General features: G+C 41.6%; 3 long non-coding RNA genes and 1 other non-coding gene across 4 annotated transcripts; all 4 read right to left on the reverse strand.

Moving 5' to 3' along the window:
* Nucleotides 1-1,626: 1,626 nt before the first annotated feature.
* On the reverse strand, nt 1,627-3,006 carry LOC120029963. The gene is made up of 2 exons (XR_005473612.1): nt 2,332-3,006; nt 1,627-1,887 (listed from the first exon to the last, which is right to left on the reverse strand). It is a non-coding gene; the product is annotated as an uncharacterized LOC120029963 (long non-coding RNA).
* Nucleotides 3,007-8,820: 5,814 nt separating this feature from the next.
* LOC120029467 lies at nt 8,821-9,640 on the reverse strand. Its single transcript, XR_005473584.1, has 2 exons — nt 9,522-9,640; nt 8,821-9,206 (listed from the first exon to the last, which is right to left on the reverse strand). It is a non-coding gene; the product is annotated as an uncharacterized LOC120029467 (long non-coding RNA).
* A 1,921-nt stretch (nt 9,641-11,561) lies between these two features.
* On the reverse strand, nt 11,562-12,416 carry LOC120029468. Its single transcript, XR_005473585.1, has 3 exons — nt 12,298-12,416; nt 12,013-12,108; nt 11,562-11,578 (listed from the first exon to the last, which is right to left on the reverse strand). It is a non-coding gene; the product is annotated as an uncharacterized LOC120029468 (long non-coding RNA).
* On the reverse strand, nt 11,750-11,877 carry LOC120030114. Its single transcript, XR_005473623.1, has one exon. It is a non-coding gene; the product is annotated as a small nucleolar RNA ACA64 (small nucleolar RNA).
* Nucleotides 12,417-16,803: the final 4,387 nt, after the last annotated feature.

Raw genomic sequence — 16,803 nt, forward strand, 5'->3', positions numbered from 1 at the left:
CCGCCCGTCACTACTCTGGACGGCTCCGACTTAGAATATGTGGATAACTACAAATACCTATGTGTCTGGTTAGACTGTAAACTCTCCTTCCAGACTCAGATTAAGCATCTCCAATCCAAAATTAAATCTAGAATCGGCTTCCTATTTCGCAACAAAGCATCCTTCACTCATGCTGCCAAACATACCCTCGTAAAACTGACCATCCTACCGATCCTCGACTTCGGCGTTGTCATTTATAAAATAGCCTCCAACACTCAACAAATTGGATGCAGTCTATCACAGTGCCATCCGTTCACCAAAGCCCCATATACTACCCACCACTGCAACCTGTACGCTCTCGTTGGCTGGCCCTCGCTTCATACTCGTCGCCAAACCCACTGGCTCCAGGTCATCTACAAGTCTCTGCTAGGTAAAGCCCCACCTTATCTCAGCTCACTGGTCACCACAGCAGCACCCACTCATAGCACGCGCTCCAGCAGGTTAATTTCACTGGTCACCCCCAAAGCCAACTCCTCCTTTGGTCACCTTTCCTTCCAGTTCTCTGCTGCCAATGGCTGGAACGAACTGCAAAAATCACTGAAGCTGGGGTCTCATATCTCCCTCACTAGCTTTAAGCATCAGCTGTCACAGCAGCTCACAGATCACTGCACCTGTACATAGCCATCTGTAAACAGCCCATGCAACTACCTCATCCCCATACTGTATTTATTTATTTATCTTGCTCCTTTGCACCACAGTATCTCTACTTGCACATTCATCTTCTGCACATCTACCATTCCAGTGTTTAATTGCTATATTGTAATTACTTCACCACCTTGGCCTATTTATTACCTTAACTCCCTTATCTTACCTCATTTGCACTCACTGTATATAGACTTTTTGTTTTCTTTTTTTCTGCTGTATTATTGACTGTATGTTTTGTTTATTCCATGTGTAACTCTGTGTTGTTGTATGTGTCGAACTGCTACGCTTTATCTTGGCCAAATGAGAACTTGTTCTCAACTAGCCTACCTGGTTAAATAAAGGTGAAATAAAAAATAAAAAAAAATGGTCCAGCCTCAGTCCTGACTTAAATCTGTTCAAAAAATCTGAGACAAAGTTTAAATATTGCTGTCAATCAACGATTCCAACCAAAATGTAGAGAGCTTGAGACATTTTTACAAACATGATGGATATATCAGTGAGTGTTGATACACACAAGAAACTGTTGAGTGTGAAAAACCCAGCAGCATTGCAGTTCTTGACACAAACCAATGTGCCTGGCTTGACACCTACTACCCTGTTCAAAGGCACTTAAATCTTTTGTCTTGCCCATTCACCCTCTGAATGGCACACACACAATCCATGTCTCAATTGTCTCTCTCTCTCTCTCCTTCTTTAATCTGTCTCCTCCCCTTCATCTACACTGATTGAAGTGGATTTAACAAGTAACATTAATAAGGTATCATAGGGTTCATCTGCTTAGTCTATGTCATGGAGAGAGCAGGAGTTCTTAATGTATCTGTTTTGAACACTCAGTATATATTGATATTTATCTTTGTACTGCACTGTTGAAGAGAGCTTGCAAGTAAGCATTTCACTGTTCCGTTTACACCTGCTGTATCCTGTGCATGTGACAAACTTTGATCTGTTGTACATTTTATTTTGCTATAAATAGTTTATAAACAATTCACAAAATATGACTTTAGAAAGAAATGCAGAGATATGTTATTGTACAAAATAATGTGTTACATTTACAGTGACACTATCAAATTCCATGTTATGAACAATTATATAGCGTCAGAGTGCAATCAATCTCATTACTCTAATCAGCTTTGTTGGCACAGTCACAGTGTGCAATACATCTTCAGGTTCCTGCAGACTGCTCTTGAATCCAGAGAAAATGCTCTGAAATTGCATTGGGAAAAAAATAACATAAGTATACTAAATAATTCAAAGGGATTCTATTCCTTCCTAAAAGGTCTCAAATTAATTATTTTGAGGAGCATTTGTAAGGATTAATGCAACAATTATACTTAATCAAAACATCAGAATGAAAATAAATTTGCATGTGCACGTTTTTTGGCACCATTATCAGCAAAATTATCGTATACCACTTATGCACAGTACAAAGTCTGCCATTTTATCTACAACATAGCAGATAGGTAAACATGTGGACTCTTTCCAGTGACCTTGATGGTGTTTAATCATTACCAGTGAGGCAAATATAGGTTTATTATTATATATCCGAAACATTACATTATGATTCAGTTAATGAAATGTCTATTATGGGCTTATAACAGAACACTATTATTACGATGTTGCCAATAGTTAAACTTGAAACGAAATTACCTGTAAAATCATATTGCCAGTGTCTGTCTGGTAAGTTCTTTAGATGAAGCTTCTGATGTGTTCTGATAAATAACGGAAAGAGTGACAGGGGCTTGCTGCTGGTTAGAGGTAACATTTCCATCCGTTGTTCGGGGCCCCTCTCCCTTGACCCTCCCGTTCCTTCGGAATGAGTTCCTAATTCCGTTAGTGAGACGGTTGGAAACCTTCCTGACAACACCGCTGATCCCTTTGTTCTTTAGTTTGACCAAGCCAACGTCATCCTCCAGTTCCTCAGATGGCACCTCGATGTTCCCCGAGAACCAGAACACCCACCAGATGAGACTGAGGAAGATGATGACGGCCCCTGCATAGATTAACAAGTCGTGGCAGAATATGTCTGCAAACACTCCGGTCAGCAATATAAACACTCCAACTACGTCGTGGCCCACCGCAAACCAAAAGGCACATTTACAGCGACCAACTCCCCGATATCTCCTCTCCGCGACCTCCACTTCCCTTCCTTGTCTTTGCGCCATGGTAACGGAAGTGAAATATTTCCTTTTCAAAAAGTTATTTGAAGTCCAGAAAGTAATGTCATTTCCAAAAGTGCCGACTCAGGTGCGGACACAAGGTGATGTGCGATGACGCGCCTTTGGACTGTTGGAGAACGCAGTGCACAGTCACAGGGACGCAACATACTAAGAGCGCACAGTAAAATTGTTCAAAGTACATTCACCTTGGGTTTTTAGTACAGCTTTACGAGACATGATGTTCTTTGATGATACTTTATCAGATATTTAGAAATCATTTTAAGGTGCATCTTAAAAAGGCAAAACGATGGTCCTTTCTGAAGTTCCCTTGTGAAAAATAAATTCATCTGTCAGTAAATGACAGTATAACCAGTTATCCAAAAACATCCAAGTGTCTCTAATAAATAAAATATAAATGTCTATATTATTTAAAAGACAAAATTAGGATTCCAACCACACTAAACCAAATGTCCAACTGAGCCAACAGAACATCTGAAGAATGGATCACCCCTTACCCTTCCCATCACACACTGCTGAGGGACCTGCTTGTATGGGGCTGGGGGCCAGGAGTACGTCTCTGCTTGTCCTTCAGGATGGGTATCCAGACCAGCCCTACCACTACAAATATCATTCCAATGGACAGGCAGACCGGGGCAGTGGCATGGGGGGTGTCCGTCACACCAGACGAGTGGAGGAGAATCAGCACCGCACCCGCGCCAAGCATCAGGGCTCCCATCACCATGACAATAATAGGTTTGTGTATGTAGGCCCAGCGAGGTGGTTCTGGATTATTGGGGTCAAGTTCTGGACACAGGACTCTCCTCACAGAATCCTCTGTTCTTGGAAGCTCTTCTGATGATGCCATGATGACTGTTTGGTCAAAATCAGGTGCTCTTGAGTGAAAAGCTACCCTTACTAAACTGCAATTGTTCCTCAAAGTGAAATAGATTTATATTTTGGAGACCCAGTTTGTTTTTCACTTCATGACCTCTTGGACACACCAACTAACTTGCATTAACATGTATACTTTTTCTTCTGCCTCAACTGCAATAAAAGATTTCTAATGCTTACCAACTACAACCTCCCTACTGATGTTAGCCTGACTGCACTGTTGTTTCCTAAAACCCAGTCCACTCATCTCATCCCATCCCATGTATTTCCACCCAGTTAACCACACCCACATCAAATAGGGAGGGGTAGTTCAATACTAGACAGACGTGGACCACCTGTAGGTGTGTATTGTCAAAACTTGCTAGCTAACTCCGGCAGCTTTTACATTCATATGAAAACAGTGCTGAACAAATAAATGACTTTGCTTCAAATGGATATTACAGAAATTATATTTAGAAATCAATGTTAGACATTGCACTTAAAAAGAGCACTATAGTGAACAACCCAGTCTGTGATATTAGAAAGGCAAACATGGCCTGTAAGGATCAGGCAGCAGCTGCACAACCATGTTATGGTCTCATCAACAATAGCCTTGTCATCTAATACCAACAGTCTATTGTATTTGGACAGTGTTTACCATGGTAAACATCACTCAAGGCTAACGCATCGGAGGTGAACCAGAACCACACATTACCTGTACAGACAGATATTGCCTAATGTAATGGGTTTATATTACATAAAAACCTTACATGTATTCATTATATAAACATTAACAGTGAGCCCATTGCAGTGGTCTCCACAAGTAGGAGTTGCCAGCCAAATAGAAAAAAATTGCCTGTCTTCCCCAGTCTGACATTTTTGGCCAAAGGAGCTCTATTTTGGTGGCCTCAGGTACATTCTAATGCCTTATATTCTATCAGAAATACAGTGAAATTATTGGGTACTTTATAAAGTTTACCTCCAAGATTGGTTGTGGTATTATGTAGAAAGACATGACTTTACAATTTAAATTAATGAAAATGTATGAATTCAGTGTATTGTTAGTTGTTTTGGATATCGTCTAGTCCAAAGGTCACCAACCTTTTCTGAGTAAAGATCAGTTTGAGTCAAAATGCAAGCAGAGATCTACTGCTCACATTTTTTTTTTTTAATTACTTAAATGTAAGCCTATGCAACATTAATTTATTAAAAACTGTTCTGTAGCAATGAGGTTTGTAGTAGGCTATATGCCCAATACATTATCAATGCATATGGTCTATGCTTGAATTGCCCTGCCAATATTGTTCTTCAGACCATTTTGAAATTATATTTAAAAATTGTAGGTATATCACACTAGCAATAGAACAATTGTAATTTGTTGTATTACTTGAGGCACGGCTGAGTGAGCATAATAATTAGCTTATTTTTTTAATTTACTAGACTGATGGCCGGCACCTGATGGTCAGTCTGAGAGGGAGAGAGCAGCAGTGAGGCCGCCTCTCACCCGACTCACCGTCCCTCCGCTCTCCCTCCCACCACAGAGAAAAAGGGACCGTCTTCCAGCTGATGGGGAACTCAAGTAACACTGCATTATTTCTGCCTCATGCACCAATTCATGTTAATTCGATGGAACACTTTGCCTTCCCGGCAGTAGGGCTGTTGAATCAAGTGCAACTACCGCCAACAGCAGGAAACAAATACATAAAATAGGAAAGCCTGGCTTTGTTTTTTTTGTAGAAATGTTTGGTGATCGACTAGGAAAGCCTCGGAGATCTCGATGGACTGGTTGGTGACCATTGGTCTAGGCCTATATGATCAGGATTATTTTCTAGGTAGGAACATTAAACCTGTCTTCTGAGCTGGTCTTATTTACAATTGTAATACAAAATATGAAATGCCACAGTGTGTGTTCTTCAAATTATGTATTGTATTAAAAGAAAATACATGAATAGCCCTTATCTTGAAACATAAATTAAGGTTGAATCAAAAAAATTAAAAGGGTTACATTAGTCTTAAATATTATATATTTCTAATTTTACATATCCTAAATTAATAATCATCATTAGTTAGGGCCCTATAAAACGTTTTGTTGTTGCCTGATTCCGTTGTCCCAAATTTCTGTTTTGTTTTTCCAGGTCTTCGTTGGCAAAAATCACATTTTAATAGAGAAACAACCAAAACAAATGCTTAAACCACATCAGGAGACCACTTTTGAGGTCTGGGTAAAAATCAGAGAAATTAATTTTGGCTGTAGTTACCTTTTAATTTAAAACGCACACCTAGCAAGAGGCTGTTTAACAGTATTTTTGTAGCACACACGATGGTAGAGTTTGCAAAACAAATACCCACTGGATTGAAGAAAATAGTCATAATATAATTCTGCCAGGTAGTCTAATTTGTAGTTAACATTAATTGAGAAGGTTATTGCGAAAGCCTTTCCATCTACCAGAAGACCGTTTTCATTAGCATCATCACTAACGGCTATCCAAAGTGGTAGACGCATGCACTGCACGCACACACACACGTCGCCTCTTCAGAAAGTTACAGGAAATACAAATCACTTATTCATTCTGTTCATGTCTTAAGATAAAACAAATACATTTCAATGCATTTAGTTGATGCCCTACTAAAGGTCAATACATATGCATATTGTTCGATTCCGTGAGGGCCCTAATTATCATGAGTCGAACACGGCTCTCCATTACCTATTGTTCCTGCAGTGATGACTTACCATCTTCAAATGTTTTCATAATTTATCTGCAGATAATTGCTAAAAAGCCTTGGCCTACCAGTTGCATACGCAAATTAGGGAGTCAAATGAACGGCTCTCAATGATGCGATTCAGTAGGCTACACTAACTGACGAAACCAGTCACTGTCTGGCAAACCCCAACATCCAAGGTAAGGAAACCTAGACAATCCTTAGGTTTACTGAATGGCGAGGGGATATATATAGTGCCTTCAGAAAAGTAGTTACAGGCTACCCCTTGACCTACTCAACATTGTTATTTTACAGCTGGAATTAAGTGTTAAATTAAATTCTCATCTACACACAATGCCCCATACAGTGAAAACATGTTTGCAAATGTATTGACATTTAAATACTGAAATCTCATTTACATAAGCATTCACACCCCTTTGCCATGACACTCCAAATTGAGCCCAGATGCATCCAATTTCCTTTGATCATCATTGAGATGTCACTACAACTTGGAGTCCACCTGTGTCCAATTCAATTGTTTGAACATGATTTAGAAAGAAACACACCTGTCAATATAAAAGGTCCCACCGTTGACAGTGCACGTCAGAGCAGAAACTGTACCATAAAGCTTAAGGAACTGTCCGTAGAGCCCGGAGAGAATTGTGATGAGGCATATAAACAATAATTGGGAGATGGAAAAAACATTGAACTACCCAGACTGCCTATAGCTGGCCGTCCAACCAAACTGTGCAACCTGGCAAGGACCTTGGTCAGGGAGGTGACCAATAACAGTTCCTTGGCTGAGATGGAAAAACCTACCAGAATGACAGTCTCTACAGCACTTCACCAATCTGGGCTTTATGGGAGTGGCGACACTGAAACTACTCCTGAAAAAAAGTCACGACAGCACACCTGGAGTTCACAAAAATGCACGTGAAAGACTTAAGGCAAAAGATTGTGGTCTGATGAGACAAATTTAACTCTTTGGCTTGAATGAAAAAGCACCATGTCTGGAAAAAACAAGGCACACCTCATCACCCTTCGAACACCATCCTACAGTGAAGCATGGTGGTGGTAGTAACATGTTATGGGGATGCTTTTCAGCACCAGGGACTGGGAGATTGGTAAGGATAAAGGGAACAATGAATGGAGCCAAATACAGGCAAATCCTTGATGAGAACCTGCTTCAATGCAAACAACCTTGGACTTGGGCAAAGAATTACATTCCAACAGGACAATGACCCCAAACATAGGAATGGCTTCAGAACAAGAATGTGAAAGTCCTCGAGTGGCCCAGCCAAAGCCCAGACTTAACATTGAAAATCTGTGGAAAGACTTGAAGATTAATGTTCACTGCCACTCGGGTCTCCCAAGTGGCACAACGGTCTAAGGCACTGCATCTCAGTGCAAGAGGTGTCACTAGACCCTGGTTCCATTCCAGGCTGTATCACAACCAGCCGTGATCGGGAGTCCCATAGGGCGGCGCACAATTGGTCCAGTGTCGTCCGGGGTAGGCCGTCATTGGTAAATAAGAATTTGTTCTTAACTGACTTTCCTAGTTAAATAAATTAATTCCCATCTAATATTAGAGCTTGATAAAATCTGCGGTGAAGAAAGGGAAAAAGATGTGCTAAGCCAAGACAAAGCTGTAGTCGCTGCCAAAGGTCCTTCTACAAAGTATTGACTCAGGTTGTGAATACTACTGTAAATGAGGTATTCCATTCAATACAGTTGCTGACATTTCTACAAACATGTTTACACTGTCATTATGGGTTATTGCGTGTAGATGGCTGAGGAAAACAATACATTTTGAATTCAGGCTGTAAGAACAAAATGTGGAATAAGTCAAGGGGTACGAATACCTTCTCAAGGCACTGTAGGAGAGACTAGTCGGTTTGACATCTGTTATAAAAACTAGTCAACACTGCCTGTTCAGTTGTCAAAATAAAATGGCAATTAAAGCAGTAAAGCCCATGCATCACAATTCCAAGTGGCTGGCTGTGCTTAACACACTAAAGAAAAATGAATGTGCCAAAATTCAAAATCAGGCTGAGTGGATTGACTCATCGTTACCACTCGCATTACATGGGAAGTGCAAATTCCCAAGCATCCTCTCCCTCTGTGTAAAGAAATTTGACTGCAACCAACCACAGCGCAGCAAACAAATTGTACCGGATGGCGGGACAGTTTCTCAGTCATCCCTCGCTTTGTGACTGGCGCCTTTCCTAGCAATAGATCGCTAGAAGATGAATATCCTTCATTCTAACGGGAGAGAACTCGAGGGACTAGCAAATTGAAACTTAAATGAAAAGTAGCCTAGTTAATATGAAGTGGAAAAAGTAGCCGGCTGAAAATGAGTAGCGCTAATGGAAAACAATGCCATAGTGGATAACAAATTAAAGACATGAAATATACTTTGTGGTAATATTTTAATTTACAAGTTGGGTTTATACAAAATATGATTTTGAACAAGACCCTTTTATGGGGCAGACAAAGATTTGCAACACATTTGAGTTTGTCCTTGGATCAATTAACGCTGACAGTTTATATACATTTAGAACCAGTCCTTTATATCAGTATGAAGTCAGAGTTCCATTTAGAGAAAGGGGGAGTAATACACAGATAGTAATGAGGAGAGAAAGGAGAGTTGTGTTCCACTGAGTTGACAAACAGACATTAAGATTTAGGTACTTTTCATATTTTGTTAGGGTATTTTTGCAGCCTTCTTGGTCATTTTTTATTTTATACCTTTCCTCCTGTTGGTTTGGGTACCTTCACAAGTCCCTTGGTCGGCTTCTACGGAGATCAGAGAGAGAAAACAATTAGCACAGTACTGAAAGAGGTCGGTCAATTAACTTCCACTGGGGGGCAGTGTTCCCAGAGAGTGAACAGGGAGACGTCATAAAAGGGATACCGCTCCCCTGCCTCACTGGAATAAGTTTAATATAGCATTGGATTTAAACCAAAATTCATACGGAGAGTGAACCAAGTTCCAAACCAGTGCACAGAGTCCTTTGAAATATTTTATTTCATAAAAATAGATAATCGATAAACAAATGTTCTACTAATATTATTAAAATGCATTTAATTTGACACTAGCGGGGTACAGACCTCCACTTTAGCCTTTTTCCTTGTCGTTACTATGGGAACATCTTCCTCCCTGTCAGCACCAGAGTTTTTTTTCTGTAGACTTCTGTTCCTTCTTTGCAGACTTCTGTTTGCGTGCATTTTTCTGAAATTTCATAAACAAGACAGGTATTGATGAGATGCAGCTCTGTTTATATACACACACAGTACCAGTCAAAAGTTTGGACACCTACTCATTTGAGGGTTTTTCTTTATTTTTTTTACTAGACATCAAAACTATGAAACATATGGAATCATGTAGTAACCCAAAAAGTGTTAGAATCGAAAATATATTTAGATTTGTTTAAGTAGCCACCATTTGCCTTGATGACAGCGTTGCACACTTGGCATTCTCTCAACCAGCTTCACCTGGAATGCTTTTCCAACAGTCTTGAAGGAGTTTCCACATACGCTGAGCACTTGTTGGCTGCTTTTCCTTGACTCTGCAGTTTAACTCATCCCAAACCATCTCAATTCGGTTGAGGTCAGGTGATTGTGGAGGCCAGGTCATCTGATGCAGCACCATCACTCTCCTTCTTGGTCAAATAGCCCTTACAAAGCCTGGAGGTGTGTTGGGTCATTGTCTTGTTGAAAAACAAATGATGTCCCACTAAGCCCAAACCAGATGGGATGGCAGATCGCTGCAGAATGCTGTGGTAGCCATGCTGGTTAAGTGTGCCTTGAAATCTAAATAAATCACAGAGTGTCACCAGCAAAGCACCCCACACCTCTTCGTCCATGCTTCCCGAAGGGAACGACACACGCGGAGATCCGTTCACCTACTCCGCATCTCACAAAGACATGGTGGTTGGAACTAAACATCTATTTGGACTGACCAAAGGACTTGCATTGCTCATGTTTTCTTGGCCCAAGAAAGTCTCTTCTTATTGGTGCCCTTTAGCAGTGGTTTCTTTGCAGCAATTTAAACAGTTGATGTTGAGATGTATCTGTTACATGAACTCTGAAGCATTTATTTGGGCAGCAATCTGAGGTGCAGTTAACTCATGAACTTATCCTCTGCAGCAGAGGTAACTATGGGTCTTCCTTTCCAGTGGCAGTCCTCGTGAGAGCAAGTTTCATCACAGCGACTGCACTTGAAGATACATTCAAAGTTCATGAAATGCTCCATATTGACTGACCTTCATGTTTTAAAGTATTGATGGACTGTCGTTTCTCTTTGCTTATTTGAGCTGGTCTTGCCATAATATGGACTTGGGTCTTTTACCAAATAGGGCTACCTTCTGTATACCACACATACCGTGTCACAACACAACTGACCGGCTCAAATGCATTAAGGAAAGAAATTCCACAACTTAACCTTTAAGAAGGCACACCTTGTTAATTGAAATGCATTCCAGGTGACTACCTCATGAAGCTGGTTGAGAGAATGTCAAGACTGTGCAAAGCTGTCAAGGCAAAGGGTGGCTACTTTGAAGAATCTCAAATATTTTGATTTGTTTAACACTTGGTTACTACATGATTCCGTGTGTGTTATTTCATAGTTTTGATGTCTTCACTATTATTCTACAATGTAGAAAATAGTAAAAATAAAGAAAAACCCTTATTTAGGTTTATTTAACCTTGAGTAGGTGTGTCCAAACTTCTACTGGTACTGCATGTATGTACATATGCATGTAAATAATAGAGAGAGGTCTGCAATTGACCTCAATAGTCCATATGTGGCACTAAGAGCTATGTTGATGTTCCCAGAGAGTGAACAGGGAGACAGCACTAAATGGAGACCGCTCCCCTGCCTCACTGGAATGGGTTTCATATAGCACTGGATTTAAACCAAAATTAATAGAGAGTAAAACAGGTTCCGAACCAGTGCAAAGATGAGTCCTTTAATTTGACAAAAAATAGATCATTGATCAAATGACAATATAATCTTCCAATGCAATTTACAAGCATTTGTGTGTAGCAGTCCTACCTTGGCTGCGCGGGTCTGTTTCTGTTTCATTTATCAGGGTCAGGTTAGAGGTGTAGATGGGCAGAGCTACTGATTGGCTTTTCAAGTGGATGATCTTTATCAACGGTCCTTTCTGCAAAAAAGAGACAACACAGCCATCTTTATACTCAAAGAACACAATCACTCATACATTTAGGTCAAAACTATTTCTGTGAAGAAAACATTTTCAATGTTACGGCCATTTCTACCCTGTGTATCGTATCACACAGATTGCAGCCACTTGTTAAAGGCCTTTCTTTGTCAGGATTGTAGGCACATGGGTTTAATCACACTGCTATACAGAGCAGGCAATAAGCTTAACGTACCACAGTACTATAGGCCCTGTAATCTCACCCCAGACAACAGAGATATCAAAGGTGATTTTCAGACTGGGCCCACACATTTCTTTAGCATTAATAAACTTTGAGTATACCTGACCATTTAACGTATAATAAAAGTGTAAATATCTGTGTTGACGGGGTACAATTGATTAGGGTGATCAGGAAGACATCCTGGCAGCAAACTCACCTAACCCGTAGTTTCGTCACGATGGTGCTGACAGCTGAATCAATATTCTCTGCTATTTCATCTGCAGCCATCCCAGAGTGGGCCACACAAGCTATGCTAAAACAAACAACATTTTACAGGAGGCAGTGTGTATATAATTGAATGTGCATTAATTGCCATTTTGTGTCAGTTCAGAGACAGGCTCCAATAGAGAGGGAGATCTGTCAGGATATATTTTGAGTCACTATGGCACCCTCATTGCCCATGTCCGACACGGACAGGGTTTGCTGAGGCGCACTTACTGACCAAGTCAGAGAGCAGGCCTCACCAGCAGCAGCTGTTCTTAGAAATGGAGATTGTTGTTCCCTGGATGGTTCTCTGGATGTCCAAGGCCAGCTTCTTGCTCTGCTGGTTCAATGACAAAGGCTCCCTAAGCAGGGGAGAGAAAAAACACACTCCATTAGAACTCTGTAAGGGCTAGCTTAAAGGCACATTTAAACTTACAGTTGAAGTCGGAAGTTTACATACATACAGTCATTAAAACTCAATTTTCAACCACTCCACAAATGTCTTGTTAACAAACTATAGTTTTGGCAAGTCGGTTAGGACATCTACTTTGTGCTTGACAAGTAATTTGTCCAACAATTGTTTACAGACAGATTATTTCACTTATAATTCATTGTATCACAATTCCAGTGGGTCAGAAGTTTACATGCACTAAGTTGACTGTGCATTTCAACAGCTTGGAAAATTCCAGAAAATTATGTCATGGCTTTAGAAGCTGTGGAAATTAGGCTAATTGTCATCATTGGAGTCAATTGGAGGTGTACCTGTGGATGTATTTCAAGGCCTACCTTCAAAATCAGTGCCTCTTTGCTTGACATCATAGGAAAATCAAAAGAAATCAGCCAAGACCTCAGAAAAACAATTGCAGACCACAAGTCTGGCTCATCCATGGGAGCAATTTCCAAACACCTGAAGGTACCACGATCATCTGTACAAACAATAGTACGCAAGTATAAACACCATGGGACCACGTAGCCGCCATAGCGCTCAGGAAGGAGACCCGTTTTGTCTCCTAGAGATGAACGTATTTCGGTGCGAAAAGTGCAAATCAATCCCAGAACAACAGCAACGGATCTTGTGAAGATGCTGGAGGAAACAGGTACAAAAGTATCTATATCCACAGTAAAACAAGTCCTATATCGACATAACCTGAAAGGCCACTCAGCAAGGAAGAAGCCACTGCTCCAAAACCACCATAAAAAAGCCAGACTACGGTTTGCAACTGCACATGGGGACAACGATCGTACTTTTTGGAGAAATGTCCTCTGGTTTGATAAAACAAAAATAGAACTGTTCACAAAATAGATGGCACCATGAGGGAGGGAAATTATGTGGATATATTGAAGCAACATCTCAAGACATCAGTCAGAAAGTTAAAGCTTGGTCGCAAATGAGTCTTCCAAATGGACAATGACCCCACGCATACTTCCAAAGTTGTGACAAAATGGGTTAGGGACAACAAAGTCAAGGTATTGGAGTGGCCATCACAAAGCCCTGACCTCAATCCTATAGAAAATTTGTGGGCAGAACTGAAAAAGCATGTGCGAGCAAGAAGGCCTACAAACCCGACTCAGTTACACCAGCTCTGTCAGGAGGAATGGGCCATAATTCACTCAACTTATTGTGGGAAGCTTGTGGAAGGCCACCTGAAATGTTTGACCCAAGTTAAACAATTTAAAAGGCAATACTACCAAATACTAATTGAGTGTATGTAAACGTCTGACCCACTGGGACTGTGATGAAAGAAATAAACCAATCTATCATTCTGACATTTCACATTCTTCAAATAAAGTGGTGATCTTAACTGACCTAAGACAGGGAATTTTTACTAGGATTAAATGTCAGGAATTGTGAAAAACTGAGTTTAAATGTATTTGGCTAAGGTGTATGTAAACTTCCGACTTCAACTGTATAAGAGGACATGTATTTCAAAACCAGGGAACAGCACTATGGGCTATGTTGATGTTCCCAGAGAGTGAACAGGGAGACAGCACAAAAAGGATACCGCTCCCCTGCCTCACTGGAATGAGTTTCATATAGCAATGGAGTTAAAACAAAATTCATACTGAGAGTGAACCAGGTTCCGAACCAGTGCAAAAATGAGTCTTTAAATAGCTTTCATTTGACTAAAATAGACAAGGTGATCAACCAACAATATTTACAAGCTTACTTCTTTCTCTCGTAGAAGTGCGAGGACAGCAGGCGGCAAATGCGGTCGTCTGAAAGAAACATGTCAAAGTTCCCCAGCAGCCGTCGTTTGGCTTCAAAGGGCTTGTACTCAGTCCTCAGTGTCTTGTAAGGCATCACCTAAAGAAAGACAAAGGGATATGCCTGGATGAGTCGTGTCTCGTGCACCAAGAAGTAAACGAGGACCATTTCATAAGTAATCATCATTATTACATACATAAAAAGTATGACAGTAAGTAACTGTCTCAAAGTTGTAGCGACACACTCCAATAGGGAGGAAAGTCCGTCTGGATATATTTAGAGTCACAATGGCACCATCGTGGCCCATGTCCAACACTGAGACAGGAGTACAGGGTTTGCTGGGGTGCACTTATTTCACACTGGATGACCAAACACTAGCTACAGACTAGAGTAAAATCAGTTGAAGAGATGCATTGGACAGTTCACTGAGTAAAACATATAATCCCCCCCCCCTCACACACACACGTTACTGTCAAATTCAACACAAAAATCAATAATTTTGGGCTACACATGACATTGAACACTTTCTGCCTGTAGACATCTGTTCTACAATGTGCCAGCAGAGCAAGATACCCTTTGTTGGGATAATTGATCTCTTTCAGGCAGAGTACATCTGGCATACCACGTTTTATTGAAAAAGTGAGACAGAGGGAAAGTGTGTGGTGTTCCATTCATTTCTATAATGGCATCCAGCTTAAGCCAGGCCCAGCTCCATCTCCACTTCATCCCTGAATAAATCAAATCAAAGTTGATTTGTCACGTGCGCCGAATACAACAGGTGTAGGTAGACCTTAGTGAAATGCTTACTTACTTACTAACCAATAGTGCGAAAAAGGTGTGTGTGTAGGTAAGTAAAGAAATAGAACAGTAAAAAGACATTTGAAAATAAGAGTAGCAAGGCTATATACAGACACCGGTTAGTCAGGCTTAGAGGTAGTATGTACATGTAGGTATGGTTAAAGTGACTACGCATATATGATGAACAGAGAGTAGCAGTAGCGTAAAAGAGGGGTTGGGGGGGCACACAATGCAAATAGTCCGGGTAACCATTTGGTTACCTGTTCAGGAGTCTTATGGCTTGGGGGTAAAAACTGTTGAGAAGCCTTTTTGTCCTAGACTTGGCACTCTGGTACCGCTTGCCATGCGGTAGTAGAGAGAACAGTCTATGACTGGGGTGGCTGGGGTCTTTGACAATACCCCCTGAAGTGCCTTGCGGTCGGAGGCCGAGCAATTGCCGTACCAGGCAGTGATGCAACCGGTCAGGATGCCCTCGATATTGCAGCTGTAGAACCTTTTGAGGACCTCAGGACCCATGCCAAATCTTTTTTGTTTCCTGAGGGGGAATAGGCTTTGTCGTGCCCTCTTCACGACTGTCTTGGTGTGTTTGGACCATTCTAGTTTGCTGTTGATGTGGACACCAAGGAATTTGAAGCTCTCAACCTGCTCCACTACAGCCCCGTCGATGAGAATGGGGATGTGCTCGGTGCTGAGGGATAGGTTGTTATTCTGGCACCACCCGGCCAGGTCTCGGACCTCCTCCCTATAGGCTGTCTCGTCGTTGTCGGTGATCAGGCCTACCACTGTTGTGTCGTCTGCAAACTTAATGGTGTTGGAGTCGTGCCTGGCCATGCAGTCGTGGGTGAACAGGGAGTACAGGAGGGGACTGAGCACGCACCCCTGGGGAGCTCCAGTGTTGAGGATCAGCGTGGCAGATGTGTTGCTACCTTCCCTCACCACCTGGGGGCGGCCCATCAGGAAGTCCAGGATCCAGTTGCAGAGGGAGGTGTTTAGTCCCAGGTTCCTTAGCTTAGTGATGAGCTTTAAGGGAACGAACGCTGAGCTGTAGTCAATGAATAGCATTCTCACATAGGTGTTCCTTTTGTCCAGGTGGAAAAGGGCAGTGTGGAATGCAATAGAGATTGCATCATCTGTGGATCTGTTTGGGCGGTATGCAAATTGAGGTGGGTCTAGGGTTTCTGGGATAATGGTGTTGATGTGAGCCATTACCAGCCTTTCAAAGCACTTCATGGCTACGGACGTGAGAGCTACGGGTCTGTAGTCCCCCGTCTCCGTGGTCAGGCTTCTCACCTACCTCTTTGATATCGTTCAGGGGACGCACTGCTGTAACTAGCAAACTGTCTTTCCACCCTCCCGCTGTCTTTCCATAGTGCACGCTGATGCTGTAACTAGCAAATTGGTTGTCTCTTCTTTCTTCAGTCACATGCTGCATTCTGTTATGTGAACGATTGGCCGAGCCTTGGATACAGCCAGTATTGCGCATCACTCGTTCGCTTACAGCTAGTAGTGATCCAAAGCCCCCCCCTCCCTTTTCTCATTGGATCTACACAAATCACATAGGTATCCTATTTTGGATTCAAAACGGCAAAATTCGCCAGAATGCGACTAGCTTGCATCCCTGATTGGAGGATGAGGTAAGCACTTTGAGTGTCTAGAAAAGCCTTGTATAAATACAATCTATTATAGTACTTAGAAATACCTCTCGACCCCCCCCCCCCCCCCCTTCCTCTGTCAGGACCT

Source organism: Salvelinus namaycush, chromosome 35, assembly GCF_016432855.1.
Source record: "Salvelinus namaycush isolate Seneca chromosome 35, SaNama_1.0, whole genome shotgun sequence".
NCBI classification, from domain to species: domain Eukaryota; kingdom Metazoa; phylum Chordata; class Actinopteri; order Salmoniformes; family Salmonidae; genus Salvelinus; species Salvelinus namaycush.